Raw genomic sequence first — 11,500 nt, forward strand, 5'->3', positions numbered from 1 at the left:
ACCAACGCCAAGTTCTCTAACCTTTCCACACCATCCCAAAAAACCTGCTACAAACCGTCCTTCTCAAAGTTTGCCAAGAGTCTCGCAATCATCCATGTTCCTAAAATATCTCAATTTCAAAACCCCACCTGAACACCTCAGGAAAGACTATTCTAACATAACAAAAAGCCTCTCAAATTATATCCTCCCCACCATAACCAGACCCTACTTTCAGGTAAGTTATTCCCCAATTAATCTTCTATAGCCAATCTAAGTTTCCCTGGCTCCTCTCAAGAACTCTCAAACTGACTCCAGACAAGTACTCCTGTCCACCAACAGCCTAAGTTTTCCCGCGAACTGCCGATTCCTATTCCATGGTTCTTTCCCCTTTCCCTGGTCTTAGGAATCCTCTTCCCTATTACGAGGACCATGAACCTAAAAGTCTTAAATGTATAATGTGAAAGGTATGGCAAGAGTTACAAACTGCCTTTATTATGAGGATGCAAAGGAAATGGGATCCAAGGGAAACAGACTCAGAATATCGGACCAGGTGGAAGTCACCCTGTCGTGCTGCTTTTCCCCAGGGGATGTGAACAGCACAAGCCTGTTTCTGCTCCGACCCCTGAGACAGTGAGCACACTTCTTCTCTCTGCTTGTCAGTCCACTCGTAACGCCTCAGACCACGCCCTAAGGGCTGATACCCCAAAAGCTATTGGATGAAGGAATTCCCACAACAAATGTACATCCAAGATAAAAGAAAAAAAATTTTTTCTAGGCCAGGCAATGGTGGCACACAATTTAATCCCAGCACTTGGGAGGCAAAGATTGGTGGATCTCTGTGAGATCTAAGCCAGCCTGGTCTACAAAGTGAGTTCCAGGACCGCAAGAAGTGCTACACAGAAAGAAACCCTGTCTCAAAAAACAAAAACCAAATTTCTAAACTCCTTAACTTTACCTTTGTCCGTAGTCTATTTGTCTCAAAAGATTTCAAATCAACTAGAGACAACTCCAGCACTAGCCCAGCTGTTTGCTTGTTATCTCCATCCTGGTTCAGTCTCACAGACTACATTTCTCTATGGAACAACTCAAACAGCCTGCTCTTCCCAGCCTTGACCAAAATCTCAGCTTCCTTGGGTTCCCTATTAACAACACCCCAGTGTCAGCAGGAAGCAGCCACAGAAACTAATGCCCACTTACCCCACAACCCAAAAACAAAAGGTGATAGTGAAGGGGTTCCAGCAGCTTGAGCGTGATAAACACGTCTCCTCCATTCCCACTGCCTAGCTTTAAAAAAAAAAAAAAAGTTAAGCTGGACAGTGGTGGCTTACGCCTTTAATCCCAGCACCAGCACTGGGGAGCCAGAGGCCAGCAGACCTCTGCGAGTTCAAGGTCAGCCTGGGCTGCAAGGTTTCAGAGAAGTCTGAGGAGACACCAAGAGGAGACACCAAGAGCAAGCAGCATGAAAAGTACAGACGAGGTAAACGAGCCTTGGGGCAGCACAGAGATTAATAGAAATGTGTTAAGTTTTAAAAGCCAGCTAAAAACAAGCTTAAGCTATCAGCTGAACATTTATAATCTAAGTCTTTCTGTGGTTATTTAGGAGCAGCTTTGGGACACAGAGAAACTCTGCCTACAGTTATCCCCTAACTTCCATACATCATGGCACACACACATAATAAACATAATCATAATACATTTAAGAAGGCTGGGTTATAATTCATGATAGAGTACCTGCCTCACATGCCTGGGTTCAGCTCCCAGCACCATAAAAATAAGCAAACAAACAAGCTCCAGGAAAAACTAACCCAAATCAGGCCACATATAAACGGCTATAAACTATATACTTTGTAATCCCAGTACTTGGGAAACTGAAGCGGTAAGATTTCCAGTTCAAAGAAAGCTTGGGCCAAGGAGTAAAACTGCTTCTTTCATTTAAAAGGGGGGGGGGGGCAGGCAATGGGTCAGGAATTGGGAAGACACTGCTCTTCCATTAGACAGCACTCTGTTCTCAGCACCCACATGTAGCAGCTCCAATGGATACAACCTTCTTCTGACCTCTGCAGGCACCACACACACACCATACATTTTCAGACACACATCTACACATAAATAGTAAAAACAAATCTTTCTTTAAGGTATCAATAGGCGATGGCCCTTTAAATACGACAACCAAAAAATAGAAGACTTGAGTAAGCCATCATGAGTCAGTTATGAAGTATCAGGATAATATCCTTAAAAAGATCCAATAACTAAATGATAAAGACAATATATTAACTTTGGGGGTACAGAGTTTATTTAATGGGGAGAGAGAGAAACAGAAGACAGAAGGAGGAAGAAGAAAAGCCAAGGGGGAAGGGAGACTTAAAAAATATTACAGACAGGGCTGGAGAGATGGCTTAACACTTAGAGCACTGGGGTTGATCTTCCAAAGGACCTGGGTTCAATTCCCAGCACCCACATGGCAGTTCACAACTGTCTGTAACTCCCGTTCCAGGGGATACAGACATACATGCAAGCTAAACACCTCTGAAAATTAAATAAATAAATTAAAAAAAAAAACTATTACAGATAGAGGCTAGTGAGATGGCTCAGCTCTTAAGAGTACTGTCTGCCCTTCCAAAGGACACAAGTTCAATTTCCAGCACCCATATGGCGGTTCACAAATTAGTCCCTAAATGGCCACTGCACTCTTCTGGTGCACAGATTTAAATGCAAGTGTTAATAAACATCAAATAAATGATTTTTAAAAAATTAAAGACACAGTCAGACATGATGGCCCACACTTTTAGTTTCAACATTCTGGAGGCATAAGCAGGTGGAACTCTGAGTTTAAAGCCAACTGGTCTATAGGGCAAGTTCCAGGACAGCCAGGGCTACACAGAAAACTAAAATAATAGTAATAAAAATAAAAATAAATTACAGGCATAAAATGAATTGAAAACATGAGACAAAAACAATATACAATTGGCAGATTTTAAAAAACAAACAAGACAAAACAAAACAAAATGCTTCTAAAAAATAAAAAAGCACTGGCAGGATCCAAGTTCACTTCCCATCACCCATATGGCAGTTCACAACCGTCTGTTATTCCAGTTCCAAGGAATCTGACACCCTCACACAGACATGAATGCAGACAAAACACCAATAAATAAAAAAGTGAATTACTTAAAAATAAGAATTAGAGCCAGGTGTGGTTTAGTCTGTGAGTACTGTCTCAAAACAAAACAAAAAACAAACAAAAAAAAAAAAAAAAGGAAGGATGAATGTAATATAAGAACTCAAAAACCAAATCAGACTCAACTGGAGAATAAATTAATATACTAGAAAATAGATGTAAGGAAACTACCCAAAGGTAAAACAAAAAAATACAGATAGATACTGTGAAAGAATGAATAAGCTAGAGAGGGCAGGAAGACGGTCCAAAATAAATATACACTTTGGAGAGGAGCCAGGTAGGCAACACTCAACAAGCAAGAGAATCAGGAGTGATGTGGGAGTATCATATATCAATCTGTTGATTTCACTGGTTAATTAATAAAGAAACTGCTTGGCCTGATAGGTTAGAACATAGGTGGGTGGAGTAAACAGAACAGAATGCTGGGAAGAAGGGAAGTTAGGGCAGACGCCATGCCGCTCCTCTCCAGGGCAGACACAATGAAGCCAGCTGCCAGGTCAGACATGCTGAATTTTTCCCAGTAAGACTGGTGCTACACACATTAAGAGAAAAGGGTTAACCTAGATGTGAGAATTAGCCAGTAAGAGGCTAGAGCTAATGGGCCAAGCAGTGCTTAAATGAATACAATTTATGTGTTGTTACTTCGGGTAAAGCTAGCCGGTGGCTGGGAGCCAGGCGGCAGGAACGCAGCCCGCAGCTCCTGCAACAGAATAGCGCCCAACGTGGAAAATACAAAGAGAATGGCGCCCAGACATGGATAACTGAATCCACAGAAAGTCTGAGAAAGCTTGGGAAAGAATAAAGTATGTTTTCTTGGTAGCAGCAATTTCTTGGGTCTGCTCTGCTTGCTAGAGGCAAGCAAGCGCTCTCGGCTAAGAGAGGCTTCCTGACTCAGCTTTAGCTGCAAAACCCTGCAGCTCTTTTAAGAGGTCCTGCCACAAAACACTTAAACGGTTGTTGATAAAAGTTGACTGCATGGTTTGTTTTCGCTGTAGCAGGAAAAAAAGTTATGCTGTTTTAAAATGCTGGCGTTCTGGTCCGTCCTACCAGGGCAAACTCTGACTCTTTCAGGCAGGCGATCTGACTACAGAGTGTTTGAGTGTGGTTTCTGAGTGCAGTGCTGCAGCTTGCTTGCTGGCAGGGACCTTGAAACGCCACAGAGTTGTGGCAATAAAAATGGCTCCAGTGGTACCTCTACCACAAGGCTGGAAAGCTAAGGAATGGGCTGGATCTATCCTGCAAAGCCACGGCTTTAATTTTACCCTTATTGCTCAGTAATTTAAAGGCTCATGTGGTCAGAAAAAAAAAAAGAGAGAGAGATAGAGTAAAGAGAGATTCAAAAACAAACAAACAAAAAACCTTTAAATGATTTACAGTGTGTTAAAAATATATGCTGGCTAAAAATTAAAGTTCTTACAATAAAAAACAAAAAAAAAAGGAAGAAACAGAGTAGTTGGGTGTGGTAGTACACACCTTTAATACCAATCTTTGGGAGGCAGAGGGAGATTGACCTCTGTGACTTCAAGGTGTGGTGGCACATGCCTTTAATCCCAATGCCTAGGAGGCAGAGACAGACAGATCTCTGAGAGTTCAAGGACAGCCTGGTCTACAGAGTTATTCCAGGACAAAGATATACAAAGAACCTGTCTCAAAAAGTAAAAATAAACAAAATAGAGTTAAAATAAAGCCACACAAAGATGGAAAATACACAGAGAATCTTGATATTGTACGCTATTATGCTCTCTTTGAATTGTTTGAATGCTGAGGAAGGAGCAACAACAGCTGCAAAAAGATATTTGTTTATAAATGCTGCTAAACTAATCCAAGATAGATATTTTCAAAATACCTTGACTTTGAAATTTGGATCTAAGGACATGATGCTTTGGAAAGGAGTTTCTTCTTTTGTTTTCACAGAGGATGAGACCCTGTGGATTGCTTCTATCCCAATATTACGGTATGATGGACCACGTCCTCCTGAAGGGTTGCTGTGAACACCTTCAAAAAATTACTTCACTCAACTGCTGACTAAGATGAATCTAGTACACAGGTTATACCATGAAAGACTTGAATAACAGAGCCCCCATTCAGCACAAAGCAGTTTGGAGAGAAAAAACTGCGCCCATATTCCCAAATATTGTTTATAAATGTTTTTTTACATTTAAAGGGGGATATGATATAGATATGAATAATTTTCATTGATATAAATTTTGCTTTGTTGATATAATTTTAAGGCTAATTTTGTAATATGTATATATATATATTTCTGATATTGATTAAGGTATTGTGATTGTATAGTTCATGTAAAAATGTAATGTATATAGGTTGTTAATAAATAATCATCAATAATAATCAAGCTTGTAGTCATGGTAGTTAGATTTTCTAGATATATAGAGATATATTTCAGTTAGATAGACATTCTTCATATCTTTCAAAGACTACAGAATATGATATTTAATGTTTTGATAACTTGGGACTTTTCATGACAGTGAGACACTCTGCTCCTGGCAGTACCAATCTACTTCAAAAGGAGGATGGGCATCGAAGAGGCTCCTTATGGAGTTTGATAGCCATTTGGGCAAGAAACTGCTCTTGCCTGGACTATTGCATAAACTGGACACAAAAAACCCGCAGAGAGAGGACTACTGAACTTGCCTAAAGGTGAGATGATCTTTCGGGGTTCCTGATTCATGAAAGAGTCTGCGAGACATTCTGCGGGACACAGCAGATAGTGACTGAACTGCCTTTGAAATTTCCTGCTTCATGGAAATGTCTGCTGGATACTATGGGCCTCTAGGCCGAAGATGGATGCCCCAACGGTACAGAGGAACTTTGGGTGACTGTCCAGGCAGCGAGATGTCTCTGTGATTTCTAGAGTTTGGAAGTTGTTTATTTCTTGTTTACTTAGGTAATATTATATCCTTCTGGAGTCTTTGATGGAGTTGAAGAATGGTTAGTTATAGTTATAGTTTTCCTTTGTTATGGTAAAAGATAAAATAGATATAAATAGTGTAACTGTAATTCTTACTTGATAACTGTTTTGTTTTTTTTTTTTGTTTGTTTGTTTTTTTTTTTTTTTTTTTTGGTTTTTCGAGACAGGGTTTCTCTGTAGCTTTGGTGCCTCCTGGAACTAGCTCTTGTAGACCAGGCTGGCCTCGAACTCACAGAGATCCGCCTGCCTCTGCCTCCCGAGTGCTGGGATTAAAGGCGTGCACCACCACCGCCCGGCGATAACTGTTTTGTTATATGTAATTTTGCTATGTTAAAGTTAAAGCCTTTTTTTGTTTAAACAGAAAAGGGGGAAATGATGTGGGAGTGTCATATATCAATCTGTTGATTTCATTGGTTAATTAATAAAGAAACTGCTTGGCCTGATAGGTTAGAACATAGGTGGGTGGAGTAAACAGAACAGAATGCTGGGAAGAAGGGAAGTTAGGGCAGACGCCATGCCGCTCCTCTCCAGGGCAGACATGATGAAGCCAGCTGCCAGGTCAGACATGCTAAACCTTTCCCAGTAAGACTGGTGCTACACACATTAAGAGAAATGGGTTAACCTAGATGTGAGAATTAGCCAGTAAAAGGCTGAGCTAATGGGCCAAGCAGTGCTTAAATGAATACAATTTATGTGTTATTTCGGGTAAAGCTAGCTGGTGGCTGGGAGCCGGGCGGCAGGAACATAGCCCGCAGCTCCTGCAACACAGGAGGTCAAAGCCAGACTCACCTGCATGAGCTTGAGGACAGCTTACACAACATGAGACCCCATACTATAAAATAAACAAAGAGCCAGGCAGTGGTGCCACACACTTTTAATTTTAATTCCAGCACTTGGGAAGCAGAGGCAGGCGGATCTCTGAGTTTGAGGCCAGCCTGGTCTACAGAGCAAGTCCTAGGACAGCCAGAGTTATACAGAGAAACTCTGTCTCAAAAAATAAATAAATAATATTTGTGAACCAAGAGAGGCACTAAAGTGTTGTGAAGTAATCTTTTTGTCCACTCTAAAGATATGTCACTCTTTGACTGGTTTAATAAAAAGCTGAACAACAGCCAATCACTCTAGGCAGGATTTCCAGGCACAAAAGACACTGGAAGAAGAAAAGTGGAGATGCCAGAGACCCAGAGCAAGTAGGATGCGCACTAGGGAGATGAGGTAATAAAGCAATGAGTCAGAAAGTACATTAACAGAAATAGGTTAATTTAAGTAATAACTAGTTAGAAACAAGCCTAAGCTATTGGCAGAGCTTTCATAATTAATAACGGTCTCTGTGTCATAATTTGGGAGCTGGTTGGCAGGACAGAGAAAGACTCACTACAACATGAAGGCACATTTTCCCACATAAAACCTGAAAAAGCTTTTTAAAAGATTACAAACACAAAAACAGAGACAAACAGAGCTTTCTAGTCCCACAGTTTCTCATGTGGGTCACAGTAGAGAGAGGCCTCTCCCGGCGACTGCCTGCAGGCTTGAGCCGCCAGTGCACCAGGAGCTAAGCTGCCTGGCAGTTGAAGGTTTTGCTCATGCAGACAGAAAAGGTTAAATATACACAGTAAAGCAGATTCAGATGGTAGAACCTTCTACAGGTTACAGTGTGCTTTAAAAAAATGTGTGTAGGGCCAGGCGGTGGTGGCTCACGCCTTTAATCCCAGCACTCGGGAGGCAGAGGCAGGCGGATCTCTGTGAGTTCGAGACCAGCCTGGTCTACAAGAGCTAGTTCCAGGACAGGCTCCAAAACCAAGAGAAACCCTGTCTCGAAAAACCAAAAAAAAAAAAAAAAAAAAAAAGTGTGTAGGCTTAAAAAAAAATGGGATAGTCAATCATAGAAAAAAATAGTTTGGCTGGGCGGGGTGGCACATGCCTTTGATCCCAGCACTTGGGAGGCAGAGGCAGGTGGATCTCTGTGAGTTCGAGGGAGGCCAGCCTTGGCTACAAGATTTAGTTCCAGGACAGGCTCCAAAGCTACAGAGAAACCCCATCTCAAGAAACAAACAAAAACAAAAAAGAAAAAGAAAAAAATAGCTTATAAATGCTGAGGGGTAATGCACTGTAAAGATCTGTCACTCATATTGGTTTAATAAATCACTGATTGGCCAGTAGTCAGGAAAGATATATATATATATATATATATATATATATATATGTATGTATGTATGTATGTATGTATGTATGTATGTGGGGTGACCAGACTAGGAGAATTCTGGGAAGAGAACTGGCAGAGATGCAGTCACCAGCCAGACACAGAGGAAGCAAGATGAGAATGCCTTACTGAGAAAAGGTAAACACAGACAAGAATTATGGGTTAAGTGGTAAGAGCTAGTTAATAATAAGCCTGAGCTAATAGGCCAAATAGTTTATAATTTAAAAAAGCCTCTTTGTGTTTATTTGGGACTGAATGGCTGTAGGACCAGGTGAGACAAAAACTTCCATCTACATATAAATAATAAGGTAAAGTCTTTAAAGAGAAAATAAAGTAATATAAAAAGGATAGGCCACATAAAGATGGGAAATACTCAGGGACTCTGGATCCTGTATGGTGCTGTATTGACATTAAATATTTTGATTGCTGATGAGCAAACAGCAGCTGCTGAGAGAGATTGAATTATGGACACTGCTAAATTAAACCAACCTATATATTTTTAAATGTCATAACTTCAAAATGGAAGTCAAAAAATATGTTGCCTTCGGAAAGAGGTTATATTTTTATTTCCACAGAAATGAAAGGCTATGGATTCATTCAAGGTTGCTAAGAGATCAGATTTGATCAGGGGAGACCTCCTGAAAATTCTGACATAAGGAAATAAACATAGAAAAACTACAAGACAGGTGACATATATTTTACCTGCTCAAATATAAAACAAAAAACCATCTTTGTTGGCTTGTGTACAACACACAGTCAATACTTGTGTTAATGCAGATATATATATTACCTTTGAAAGTTTATGTGTTTTCAGAGCAAGGGGACCACACGCCAATGGAAATTGGTGGCCGAGAGAATTCTGGAAAGAAGGAAGTCCTGGTGGGAGTCCTTTTCCCAGCCACAGTGGAAGCAAGATGTGACTGCCTGGCTGAAAAGGGTACCAAGCCATGTGGCTAACATATACTAGAATAATGGGCTAGTATAAGTTATAAGAGTTAATAAGAAGCCTGAGCTAATGGGTCAATCAGTTTATAACTAAAAAAAAAAAAAGAAAGAAAGAAAATTGGTGGCCGAAGTGATCTAGCTGCCCAGAGTGCTTCTGTTGCAGTTTCCTCAGACCTCTGCGTCCAGAACAGCTTCAAGGCTGCTGGCTGAGATGGTCCAGCCTCCAGACTATTCTATCAGGCTTCAGCCATTATCCTAATTTGAGTCTCCCCAAAGATTCCAACGCCCCCAGACAACAAGAAGCAGTCTACAGAATATAACACCCATATTCCCAAGAGATGGGATGGATAGTTTTTGGTCATTCGGTGAGTTATGGATGTTTGACATTGTTTAGGGGAATTGGCTACAAATTGTTAGTGATCATGGTCAAAAAAAAAAAAAAAGCTGAATAAAGATTAAATTCAGGGATTTCTTTCTGAAGATAAGAAGTGGGGATATGATTTGATTCTACAACAACCACTAGTCTCATATATTTTACATTGGTATAGATTTTTGTATACTGATACAAATTCAAGGTTATTTTTGCTATACTGTATATATGTCTCTATTCTTGCTTAAGGTATTATACCTATGCAACTCATTTTAAAAGGTAATGTAAGCTGGGCAGTGGTGGCATACCCAGCACTCAGGAGGCAGAGGCAGGTGGATCTCTGTGAGTTCAAGGCCAGCCTGGTGTACAGGAGCTAGTTCCAGGACAGAATCCAAAGCTACAGAGAAACCCTGCCTCAAAAAACAAAAACAAAAAAGGTAATGTAAAATTTTAGTCCTTAAAAGCTATTTAGGATAATAAAGAAATATAGATTAGTAGTCATCTTTAACAATCATATAGTCAAGATAGATATGTTTTCAAGGCCACACAGAGATATTTTTTAGATAAGTGATCTTCAAACATTCCAAAGACTTACAGATATGGCATTTAAAATGTTTTAATAACATAAAGCTCTTCATGATGGTGATACACATCAGCTACTGGCAACCCCAATTTACTTTACTTCAAAGAAAAATAAAATGCTGATGGGCATTGAGAAACCTCCATAAAGAGTTTGCTTTCTTTGTTGAGGGACTGCCCTTGCCTCCACTGCTGACAGTACGCTGTCCAAAACTGGACCAGCAGAACACAAAAGAAGAGACTGCCAAACTTTGCCAAGACAGGGTACATCAGTCCTTCAAAGATCATCTGCTTTACAGAAAAGTCTGTTGGATAGTCTAGGCCTGCGGGATGAAAATGGATGCCCCAACATTCCAGGGCAGTCAGGGCTAAACAGAGAAACCCTGTCTCGAAAAACGAAACAATAAAAAGATCTTAAATGTGTTTTCTCGAAGATGCTTGCAGAAACAACATATCTGATTGCCCTCACATCAAACCAAGAAGTAGGTAAGGCAGGTAAATTCATTGTTTCCATACAAGGGCATCCCAACACTATCCCTTCACATTATTTATGTTCAACCCTTAAAAATCCCAAGTATAGCAAAACTCGCACAGTTGAGCAACCCTTGCCAAGGTAAACATAAATCTCAGAGTTCTCACCTCTAAAACATGAACAAGGTTGTTAGGAAAATGAAAAACCAGATCCTTTACAGTGCAACACAACGGCAGAAACATAGCGGAAGGTAAGGGGTGCCACTGCTGCTATCACTAATAAGCGAGCAGCTGGCGTCACGGGACCTTCGGTACAACACTTTGAGTATTCCACGATCCCCGTTACCGCGTCCTCAGTCATAATCGCACTGACAAGACCCCAAACAGATCCACCACCTTGAACATTCCCGGTTCCCACAAACCTGGTTCCCCTTTCACCCTCGGTTATGAAGGCCTTCCTCCTGCACCGGAGTGGTCAGCAACCCCCCTAGGCCTGGCCATCCCCTGACGTCAGCCAAGGACCCGCGCCGGTTACCTGGCCGCGCGCTGCTCCGCCACTCGCACACCGGACCGGACTCCACTTCGCCTCGCGATATATCCCGCACGGTGAAGACACAATTAGTTTAAACTATGGTCCCGCCCCCTCTCGCCGCCCTCTCATTGGCCCTGGTCGGCTGCTGTTAGCCGGGCACCCTGAAGGACCCGGGAAAAGGAAGAGCGAGGGTCACAGTAAAGGAAGAAACAGTAATACTACTTCCGGATCCCGGTCTTGCCTTGACGGTAACAAGAACTACAAGTCCCAGCAATCCCCGCGGCCTCGGCGTCCTGCCCCGACTGAACTACAAGTCCCAG

The 11,500-nt window shown here is 41.4% G+C and overlaps 1 protein-coding gene across 3 annotated transcripts in view; it reads right to left on the reverse strand.

The window, feature by feature from the left end:
• Positions 1-11,318, reverse strand: part of Numa1 (nuclear mitotic apparatus protein 1) — an 89,686-nt gene extending 78,368 nt beyond the window's left edge. For 2 of the 3 annotated variants that reach the window (XM_057777146.1, XM_057777140.1), the window contains exon 1: positions 11,184-11,318. The gene's annotated coding sequence lies outside the window, so the exon portion shown is untranslated. Of the gene's footprint in view, positions 1-11,070; positions 11,090-11,183 lie in introns of those variants that run through there. The other variant, XM_057777145.1, reaches the window with a different exon arrangement.
• Between the last annotated feature and the right edge of the window lie 182 nt (positions 11,319-11,500).

This window comes from Chionomys nivalis, chromosome 8, assembly GCF_950005125.1.
Source record: "Chionomys nivalis chromosome 8, mChiNiv1.1, whole genome shotgun sequence".
Taxonomy (NCBI): domain Eukaryota; kingdom Metazoa; phylum Chordata; class Mammalia; order Rodentia; family Cricetidae; genus Chionomys; species Chionomys nivalis.